The sequence below is a fragment of the Protopterus annectens genome, chromosome 5.part1 (genome assembly GCF_019279795.1).
Source record: "Protopterus annectens isolate FY-2018-M chromosome 5.part1, PAN1.0, whole genome shotgun sequence".
In the NCBI taxonomy this organism is placed as follows: domain Eukaryota; kingdom Metazoa; phylum Chordata; order Ceratodontiformes; family Protopteridae; genus Protopterus; species Protopterus annectens.
Window position 1 is genome coordinate 565,312,485 of NC_056736.1, and position 8,411 is coordinate 565,320,895.

An 8,411-nucleotide genomic window follows, 5' to 3' on the forward strand; every position below is an offset into this window, starting at 1 on the left:
TCCCGCTGGATGCAAGATTAGGTCTGGACTGGGATCCAGAATCCATGGAGGATCCATACTGTGAGACCGCAGAAAGGGGAACCAGATCTGTCAAGGCCGGAATGCGGCTATGAGTATAACTCTGCTCCCCAACCCACAGGCTTTCTGGATGAATTTCATCACGAGTGGGAGGGGAAGGTAAGCATAAAGGAGTCCGGGGGGCCAAGCATGGACTAGAGCATCTCTGGGGGTCTCCCCTCTGGGGGGAACTATCGCGAAGTACTCGCTGCATTTTGTGTTTAAAGGAGAAGCGAAAAGATTGCAGCGAGGCTGACCCCATTTGTGGAAGATCTGCTTCGAAACAGACGGATTCAGAGACCACTCGTATGGAGTGAGGAGCACCCGACTTAACTTGTCCGCTAATATGTTGGACCGTCCCGGAATGTGCGTTGCTATCAGAAAGCGGTTGGTGGAAATCGCCCATTCCCACACTCTCATGGCTTCGACACAGGGGATAAGATCTGGTCCCTCCTTGTTTGTTTATATACCAGACTACTGACATGCTGTCCGTCTGGATTGCAATAGTCCCCAGGGGAAGAAGGTCGTGGATAGCTTGCAACACCAAAAGCACCGCCCTCATCTCTAGGACATTGATATGCAATGCGGTCTCTAGGGAAGTCCACGTGCCTTGAACGGATCTGCCTGAACAATGCCCCCCCCCCCACCAGAGGCGAGAAGCGTCCGTGGTAAACGTGGCTTCGACCGGGGGGATAACAAAGGGCCTCCCTTCTGAGTTCCTGCGCATGTAACCACCACAGAAGGGAGTCCCTGCACACCCTGCTCAGGGGTATTGGCGTGTTAAACGGGTGGATCGACAGGGACCATTGGACTTGAAGGGTCCATTGTAATATGCGCATTCGCAGACGGGCATGAAGAGAGACCGATCGCTGCTGACAGACCCCAGTGCCCTCAGGACCAACTCCGCCGGAGGAGCAGGGCTCCGAAGAAGGGCTAACACCTGATACGACAAGCTGTTCAGCCTGACTGATGTTAGAACAACTCAGGAGATTCGTGTATCTAACCTGGCCCCTATGAATTCTAGGGCTTGAGTGGGGCACAGGCAGGATTTCTGCTCGTTCACTGAAATACCTAGGTTGTGAGACAGAGCATAATCTCTCGCCACACAGAGCTGATGCCTGTTGGTCGCGGTGAGGAGCCAATCGTCTAGGTAGGGGAAGACCTGAATGCCCTGAAGTCTCAGGTGGGCTGCAACCACTGTCATGACCTTGGTGAACACTCTGGGGGCTGAGGTGAGGCCGAATGGAAGAACCCTGAATTGATAATGACTGGCTCTGTGCGGGAAGCGGAGAAACCTCCTGGATCGTCGGTCCATCAAGATGTGGTAATACGCATCCTTGAGGTCTAACCAGCACATCCAGTCGTTCTCCCGCAGAAGGGGGGGAATTGATTGGAGAGTGACCATCCGGAACTTTTCCTTGGGTATGAACAGGTTCAGAGCGGAAAGGTCTAAGATGGGTCTGAGGTCCCCCGTTTTCTTTGGCACCAAAAAGAACCTGGAGTAATAACCCAATACGGACTGATCTGGGGGGACGGGCTGGATGGCTCTTTTTCTTAGCAGCTTTGAAATCTCCAAAGCCGCTGCCTCCCTCTGATCGGGTGGGACATCGGGGAGACGTCTGGGTTTGGGGGAAGGTTTATGAATGGAATGGAGTATCCTCTGGATATGATCCGGAGCACCCATCGATCTGTTCTAAGGGACTCCCAGTTTGACAGGTGCTCCGACAACCGCCCCCCGACTGCCTCCAGAGAGGGACAGTCGGGCAAGCCCTCAGGGCTGTTGCGCGGGTCTGTCCGAGAAAGGTTCTCTAGACCCGAAGTTACGCAGCCCCCCTCTGCCTCTGGGCCGGAGTACACCTTGTCCTCCTCTGCCTCTAGAGGACGAGTGGTCCACAGCAGGATGGGATTGCTGAGACTTACAGAACCACAGCTTCTTTTGTCCCCTCTGATTCCTGGAGAAGGATCTTTGGGGATTAGAGAAGCGGACTCCGACGGCAGACAGAGTCTTCCAGTCCTTTTCGGTTTGGACCAGCGTGTCGCGAACAGTTTTGCCAAACAAGGCAGAACCGTCAAAAGGGACGTTCACGAAGGACGCCTTGAAGGGATCCGTGAAGTCGCAAAGACGGAGCCAGGAGAGACGTCCGCGAAGGCGACCTCCTGGCTCGCTAGCTCTAGCGGCTCCCTCCGTTGTGTGGGAGAGAAGCCGCATAGATGTATTGGAGATGGATTTTAGATTGGCCATTCGAGTCTCAAAAACCTTCTTGTCTGGGACCGACATGGACTCCGGGGGGGGGGGGGCTGCAGCGTATTCCTTAATTAAGTCTCGCTGTAGCCTAATGGTATGTGCCATATAGTTCAGCGCCCTTATGGAAAAGGTCGCTGAAGCAAACATCCGCTTCCAATCCGGTCAAGCGCTAGAGATTCCTTATCCGGCGGGTGAACCGGAGAACTCTCCTGCGCGTGTTCTTTCTTGGTGGCCGCCGCCACCAACATGGCATCAACGGGGGTTCCTTTGGCCCAAGACGGTCTATCTGTGGGGGGACTGAGGACTTTATCGGGGTGCCTAGGGATTGGCTCCACGGTGTCTGGCTCCTTCCACGCCCTGGTGGTAATTAAGTTCACCAGGGGGTCGGCCAGAGGGGACACCCAGGAGGTAGATGGGCCTGCCTCAAAGGCCTCCAGGAACACAGACTCATCAAGGGAGGGCTTTTAGGCTGACCACCCCCCTCTGATACGCAACATTTCCATGATGTCTCCAAAGGAGACATCTTCAGGGGGTGACCTTGGGGAACCCTCCGTATCATCTAAGTCTGTGTCTGTGGTAACGGACTCGGGGGAGTCCAGGTGCCTCCTTTTGCACCGATGTTTCCGAGGGACCTCCTCGGTGGGGCTGTCCAAAGAGGGCTCGTCCACGGGTTGTTGTTCCTCCGCAGGAACTAGCTGGAGGGCTTGGGCAGGCTGTCCCGATGGATGGATGATGGAAGATAGACCCTCATACAGTGGGGGTACGGGTGGATCCGAAGCCCGGGTCGGGGATCTGGAGGACCTCGACAGTACCCTCTCCACTACCTCAAAAGCCAAAGGAGAGCCACTCTCGCCAGCCTCTGAGAGCAATCTCCCCGGATGAGAGGAAGGGATCGGGGTCTGAGCCGATGCAGTCGGCGCCGAGGCAGAAGTGTGCTCAGACGCCAACAGCGCCAAAGACACAGCAACTCCCTCAGATCCGACGCTCAGCCCTCGGCCCAGAGAGCTCGGGTCCGACAAGTTCAAAGGTACAGTCGGCGTCGAAGAGACCACCGCTATCTGCGCCGACAATTCCCCAGGTCCAAATGCGCCTGGATCTGATGACTCAGAGACCCGAAAACGAGTCGGAGATGGAGTGATCGGGGCAAATATGGGGGCCCCAGAGGGCAAGAGCACCCCCATCTGCATTTGGGTCTGCAAGAACCGACGCATCATCTGATCCATATCCGCTTCGGAGATGCTTCGGGTCGACCTGGACGAAGTAGTAGAGGCGGGCCGGGAGGGCCGCCTCGAAGATCGAGGGAGACCCATCTTCCTCCTCCGGCGAGAAACAGGGCAAACGGCGCCAAGAGGAGGGGGATCCGGAGACCCTCGAGGGAGACTTAAGCACTTTCACTGGCGGAGCCAAAGGATGAGGTTCGGCCCACCTTTTGTGGGACTTATGTCCTTCCTTATCCTTGTGCCTCTTCTCTCTAAGGGAAGAGGCACTCGTTTCCCCAGAGCTCAAACCCGAAGAGGGAGCTTGAGTCCCGGGTAGAGCTAAGGGGACAGACGGTGCCGAAGCAGCTGGAGCCTGAACGGGAGAGGAAGAAGCCGACTCCTGGGGGAGCTTTCCCACCAGATCAGCTTGTTCTTCCTATCCGGAAGTGCCCGGGGTTTAAAGGCCACACAGATCTGGCAGGCCTCTGACAAATGGGCTGCCCCCAGGCACAAGACACACTGAGTGTGGCCATCAGCTGGGGAAAGCTTGTGGCCACACGCAGTACATTTAGAAAAAACGGCCTTAGGCCCTTCAGGCATTATTCACACACACACCCAAACACTAGGAGGGGGAGTGAAGGTAAGCTAGCGATTAAAATTAACAAAAGGGACCAAAAACTAGCACTAGGAGCAGAAAAAGGGGCTAGCACACAAACGACAACTTTGGTTGAAAAAAGTGGTTTAAAACCACCAATGATCTCACCCAGCCAGGAGCTCTTCACAGGGAAGCTTCTTCAGCCACGGCAAAAAACGATCTGAGGTAATGTGGTTGGTAGTAGAGGATTATGGGTGGGGGAGGAGCTAGGAGCTCTGATCTTGGAGCTTGGAAAGCTGCCGGATCGGATCCGAGGTCGGATCAGACACCCACAGGTTGCAGATCAAATGAAGTAACTACTTCAGATCTATAGATTTAACTATGTTATGCAGGCAGAGACTAACTGTAATGCAAAGTATGTGAGAAGTTGAGCATATAAGAAAATGTAGATAGGTTTCCCCTTCCTTTGGATTCCAATGCAAGGAAATAAGTTTTAGAAAGTACGACAGCTTTCTAATAACTGCACAATACTGGAACCATACTGCAGAGAGAAAAGCAACACAAGGATTGAGTTAATTTGTGGGAAGGGGTGGAGTTTTCCTTTAAGTCTAGTGTTACCTGGAAGCCTGAAATAGGAATAAGTAACAAGATGTGAAGTGACCATTCTGAATTTGAGCACTGACACAGAGGTTTAGGAAATCAAAATCCAGCATTTATCTCCAAGCACTTTCGTTGGCATTATGAACATCCACGAATAAAACAAAAAAAAAAATTCCACCCAAGGAGGAAGGTCTGGTTTTATCACTCCTTGGGACAGCATGTGATGAAGACAACATGGAAGAAAGAGTCTGACACGGAGGATGAGGAAAGACACCCCTCCCTCCAGAAAGGAGGAACTTCCTTTCACCACCTTCTGTAACCTTTATGAATGTTTCAGAAAAATGGTTCTGAAAACGCAATCTGTTGCCAAAGAGAAAAAGGAATACGACTTTCTGGAAGAAAAGAGGGACGAGGGTTGGAGTGGGTCACAATGTCTCGAATACTCATTCAGACTTGGACCGTCCTTGTTTTTAGAAGTTTAAGACTTCTTTTTGAACTTCTGTGCCATTTCTTCTTAAACATCTATTTAACCATATGGCTATGAGAAACACCCAAGGCCTCTATTAGTAAAGATGCAAACCTACCAGTAAAAAGAGTTTATCTTGACAAAACTGTGGAAAAATGGCAAAGTATTAAAAGGTGGAGACAGTGGTGTGTGTGGAAAATGATTTACTGTACACCAGGCAGAAGAGAAATTTATACCAGCAAACAGGGAATGTCGAGAGGCATAAAAAAGATTCAAGCTGTTGTGTCCAACTATCTTCAGTATATTTTTCCCCAGAGGATCAAAGTCCTTTTGATGCAGAACAGAATAAGGAGGAAATACAAAAGTCTGTCCAACAAAAACAAAGCCATCAAACAGAAGGCGAAAAATCTCAGAACGCCAACCGGCACTTGCAATGCTGCTTCTGCATCGGACCATGTGGCAAAAAAAACTGAGGATATGACGTCGGTCATGCGCATTTGTACCCTGACGTCCTGATGTCAGTCAAATGCGCCTTGACCGACGTCAGCCTTATACTTTGATATTCGGGCCGACCGAGGACAGCGGACTACCCAAGTGTAAGGACTGCAGCAATGTGAGATGAAGAACATCAAAGCCATCAAACAGAAGGGGACTCTGCTTCACATTCTTCTGACAATAAAGCACATGGAGACACCTTTTCCACTGTTCCAAAGGGATATGCTTGAGAAAGAAAGAAGCACAGGAGATGACCAGAAGAATCAGGAATACCTAGGAATTGAATCGAAACCTGGAGTTGGGAGATTGAGATGAACAAGAAAAAGATCAGCAACACAAAAATTTGTGAATAAAGGTGAGACTGCAAAGCATCAATTGCATTTGTGAAATATGGCAAGAGGGGACTTTTGTTGCTTTTGTTAAACTTACAGGAAACTGAAAGGTATCCCCCACTGTATTACAAAAAGCTGATTTTTGACAATATACAACTGCTTTTTTCCTGGTCAACAAAGAAAAAAAAAGGTTGACTGAAGGAATGTACTCAGGGTCAGAGTTGCTGGCGCCATGTCAGACTCAAAGCCTGTCACAAGTGGTGTACCACAGGGCTCAGTCCTGGGCCCACTCTTGTTTGGCATCTACTTTTCCGAAGTACAAGCAAACACAGGAGGGTTATGGCTGACAAAGTTTGCAGATGACTGCAAACTGGGCGCCATAGTAGAAAACACATCTGACACAGATATCCTTCAGAAGGGTCTCACAGAAACGGATAACTGGTGCCAGAGCCATGGCCTAAAGTTAAATGCCAAAAATGCATAGTCATACCCTTTCGAAAACAAGGTTACCCCTAGCTACCAAATAGGTGGCAATCCACTGAGCACAGAAGAAGTTATCAGGGACCTGGGGACCCAGGTTGATAGTAGTCTGTCATTCGACACCCATGTAGCTAAAGTAGTTAGGGAAGTCCTTCTACATTGCCCACCTTATCATGAAGGATTCTCATCTAGATCAAGGGAGGTCATAGTCTCCTATACTCATCACTCATCAGACCAATGATTGAGTACAATGCCCCATTCGAATGTATCTGACCCGACACTTGCAGCAGCTGGAGAGGCCACAAAAGTTACTCACCAAAAGGATAAAGGGTCTCAAACATCTGTCCTATGCTGCCTGACTGAAAGAACTCCAGCTCTATTCAGTCGCCACCGCTTGCTCAGAGGTGACCTTTGCCTAACATACAAGGCCATGTCAAACCCAGATTTGATGAATATGCTTCACCTCAAAAATCTAGATCCATCAGAGCCACAAGGGCGAGACTTAAACCTCGACACGGCTATTAATAGGACGTGCTGGAGGGATAGATTCATCACCCAAAGACTCCCTATGCTGTGGAATAAAATCCCGGTATATGTGAGGCAGAGCACCTCGCTGGCCTTGTTCAAGAGAAATCTTGACCAATGGATGGGAGATCGCAGATATACCCCAGGGATTACCTCAGTGTCACTGCTCGACAGAGGCACAGCAAAATAATGGGTATAGTTCCCCATACTAAAGGTGGCGTAAGCCAAAACTATGGGCTAGGCTTGTAAATGCCCTCGGGCAGATAGCCTAGTATGAACCTATGAACCTAACCTATGAACCTATGCATACATGTTATGTATGTATGTTACACACACAAATATATACAGGTGCATTGAATTTAAACAAAATGCCCAAATATCGGTGTTAAAACAGTTTTACATTTTAAGCACTCACATCAGAAGTGCAATGACCCATTATGAATTGTTAGGAGACTTGGACAGGCAGCCTATTCAGACCTTCAAAAAGATTAGTGCAAGACTGACATCTGAGAGACTAAAGAAAGTTCAAGAGACCAGAGGTGCTCTTCAGAAATTTCATGAAGCCGCTAGTCACTGCCAAATTTACAGCATTCATACTGTAAGGATTATTCATTGTAAAACTTATCTCCAATTAATGTCTTGTAGTCAAAATTATAAGGGCAGCAAATGTCCAACTAGGTTTGTGCTGTACTGGGAAAGATATAATCATACGAAGCCAATCAACTACAATGGTGTGATGTCATTTCAGTAGTATAACCCTCCCCACCCCAAGCCAGATCCAGCATTAGGCAGCCTATGCAGTTGCCTAAGGCCTACTAGCTGGGGGGCTGCCACAACATTTAAACATAGAAGAAGAAATGCATTTTTTTTAAAGGATGGACCCTCTCAACATTTCTTCTTTAAGGATGCACTCTGCATGCACCAGTCTTTAGTACAACTCCTGCACAGCAACGTGCAGGATTGGAAAGTACAGTTTTGTACCTACCATAAATGTAGATGTTAGAGTGTACACCCTGCTGCAGTCATCACACTTTGGAATTCCGGCCGACTGCGGGACCGCCTGACGACAGGATAACCCAAGTCTTGGTCCGGCGTTGGTTGCTGTCGCTTCTTCTCTGACGTCAGTGCGCCAGGGGTATATAAAATGCATCCAACGCCATTTTCTTCAGTTTTTCTTGCCCCAGATGTCAGGTGCCCCCAAAAAGGTGGTCAGTAATTAGTACCAAATTAAGTAATTTTTGCACAAACACAAAATCCCTCCAGCTATAAGCAAATACATCAGGAAGGTATTGGAGAGATTTAGCCAGTTAGATCAGAGAGGATGGAGGGAGGGTAACCTGAAATGCAGCAGGGTGTACACTCGAACATCTACATTTATGGTAGGTGCAAAACTGTACTATGTTCATAGTGTTACCCT